This window comes from Suricata suricatta, chromosome 3 (genome assembly GCF_006229205.1).
Source record: "Suricata suricatta isolate VVHF042 chromosome 3, meerkat_22Aug2017_6uvM2_HiC, whole genome shotgun sequence".
Taxonomy (NCBI): Eukaryota; Metazoa; Chordata; class Mammalia; order Carnivora; family Herpestidae; genus Suricata; species Suricata suricatta.
The window spans coordinates 98,301,378-98,304,183 of NC_043702.1; the positions used below are offsets into that span (position 1 = coordinate 98,301,378).

Sequence of the window (2,806 nt, forward strand, 5' to 3'; positions counted from 1 at the left end):
TGCGTCATGTAATCTGGAGGATCCATTATTTTCCCCTCTCATGAATTTGCACTTGATGACTTACGCTGTGAAAATCTTTGACCAAGAAAACGCTTTCTGTTCCTGCATTTGCTAAATTCTATGGAGACTAGCTCGGGCCCAAAGGGATATGGAAGACGAATAAACTGGGGGATAAAAAATTTTAAAGAGCTTTTGTAAAGGAAGCTTTTTGGGGACAACGTCTTCGGGATCCCGAAGGTTCACATCACTTTACCCCAGATGTATACATGGACTGCCTTTCCAGCCTACAATTCTAACTTTGCAAACGCCTGAAAACGCTCTGCTAACTCCTAGGTAAAGTAACCCAACTCTCTGACAACCAATCGCTGAGATTTGAGAGGGTTGGGCCTGCACATGCACTTTGGGACCCCTTGAAGCGGAGGCCTCTGAGAGCATGCGCAGTATGCCATCCTCCGGCAGTCATGAGCAGTGTACCATCCTCTGACGCACGCGTCCTCAGTGTGCTGTCGTCTGCCACGCGCGTGCAGTGTACCGTCCGTTGGCGCGCATGCACAGTGTGCCATCTTCGGACGTGCGCGTGCGCTGTATAGCGTTCTAGAGCGCGTGTGCGCACGCAGTAGTGTTTGGCGGTGTGGCTTGGTTATACCGTCTGAAACACTGCATAACAGTAGCGCTATTGTGGCGAGACAAGTTGGCTCAAGCGAAAAGTCGAGTGAGAGGTGAAGCATATGTGAACCGCGTAGCGTGGGTAATGAAGGAGATTTTTGACTTTCAGGATAAGGAGGGCGTGTCGCCCTATGATTCCTCATGTAACTCCCGGCAGAATGGCAAGGGCGTCGGGAGAGAGAGTAGCAGAAACCACCACTCCCAGGGCGGCTACCGCATCCAGAAGGAAGATCTTGGGAAGATTCATAAGACAGCCAACGAAGGCAACGTTGATTTAGTCCGAAACATTCTCTGTTTTGGAATAAATGGACTAAACGACAGAGATAGACAGCGCAGGTAGTAGGAACTTGAAGGCTGGCGGGGAGGCGGCGGGACCGACCTGGGAGAAAGATGCACCTGTCCTGGCTCTGCCTGTGGTGCCGAGCAATTTGCAACTGCGCAAAGTACATCTTTGCATACCTATAAGAGACCCGTGGACTTAGGAAAATATAGTGTCCCTGGTAAAAAAAAAAAAAAAAAAATTTAAGTTAAAAAGGGAATGAAATTGTCCATCTAGTTTTCCATCTCCAATCTTTGTGAAAATAAGGAGTGATGGTACGTATACTGCCACTTAAAGTTTAAGTTGTTCTTGACTCTCCGATAGACAATTGGGTGTCAGAACACATTTAAAAGATATATATTCCTTTTACCCATCAATTTTATTTATACTGAAATATCTTTAGGAAATAAGTAGTGATAAATAACATACAATTTGCTTTTCTCAGCACTATTACAATAGCAGTGTATGAAGAACTCCTCTAGTGGCTTAAGTAATGGCAGTGTATCCTTAAGACGGAATGATAAGTGATCACTGAAGGTGGGTGGCCTAGATTAAAAAATAAACACAGAGATGCAGAACTGTGCTTTAGTTGATCATTAAGTGAAGAGAAAAATCAGTTTGTATGTATACACAAGCAGACTATGGTTTTATGTAAGCCAAAAAATGTAAAACTGCACAAAATGATTAAATTAATTGTTTCTGAGCATTTGTGTTTAAGTCCATTTTAATTTTTTTTAATTCTGTGATTTTTACAGGAAAAGGTGAATAAAAGTCCTATTAAAAGTTTATTATCAATAAGATAGGTTTATTATCATTGAAGCAATCCAGGAGAAAAGCTAGAATATGAGTCTTCTACACATAAAAATAATTTCTCATTTTCTGTTAAAATATTTTTTGGATGTAAATTAAGAAAACTAAACTAATTACAAATTTTTTTGAAGATTGTTATATTCTGACAGCTCTTCACCTCTTCAGAAGGGAGTATTTTTATTTGTACTTGTAGGTTTTATTATGCGTATATTAAACATATACATAGGTTTTTTATTATATGTAGCTTTATTGCATATAATAGGGAAATTATTTATATCAATCATGAAAATAAAATATTGGTTGTGTCCTTATGAAAAAAATAAATAGCAAATATAAATGGGTATTGCTATTTCAGAAGTATTGCTTTACTTTATATAAGTTTTCTTTAAAAATATTTAACTCTCCAACTACCTTTATCCACTGGGATTGAGAGAGTAAATGAATGGATTATTTATCAAATAGAAGCTGCACACATGTTATGTACCTGACATACTCTACTCAAGATCCTTTCGTTCTCAAAGTCGTCATGTTGCCCGGTATGAACAAGATGAAAAATTTTATTTATTTTCTAAAGATTTTATTTTTATGTTTTAAGTTTACTTATTTATTGAGAGGGGAAGGATGGGGGCAGCGGATGGAGGTGCAGAGAGAGCATTCTCAAGCAGGCCCTGTGCTGAAAGCAGGAACTTTTCAAATAGACTTTTCAAAGCATCCAGACAGGGGCCTTGATCCAGTGAACATGAGATCATGACCTGAACCAAAATCAAGAGTTGGACGATTTACAGACTGAGCCACCCAGGTGCCCCAGAATTGATTTTATTTATTCTTTAAATGTTTATTTATTGTTGAGAGTGAAAGCATGAGCCAGGGGTGGAGGGGTGGGAGGGTGGAGGGGAGAGGAGGGACAGAGGATCCAAAGCAGGCTCTGCACCAGATTTCACTTTTAAGTATTCTCTGTACCCACCATGGGGCTCTAATTTGTAATTCCGAGATCAAAGTCATCTGCTTTAC

The 2,806-nt window shown here is 40.1% G+C and overlaps 1 long non-coding RNA gene across 1 annotated transcript; it reads left to right on the forward strand.

Annotated features, from left to right (window-relative positions):
* The first annotated feature begins 635 nt into the window (after positions 1 to 635).
* Positions 636 to 1,656, forward strand: LOC115286545. The gene is made up of 3 exons (XR_003906116.1): positions 636 to 719; positions 824 to 1,002; positions 1,431 to 1,656. It is a non-coding gene; the product is annotated as an uncharacterized LOC115286545 (long non-coding RNA).
* The last annotated feature ends 1,150 nt before the right edge of the window (positions 1,657 to 2,806 follow it).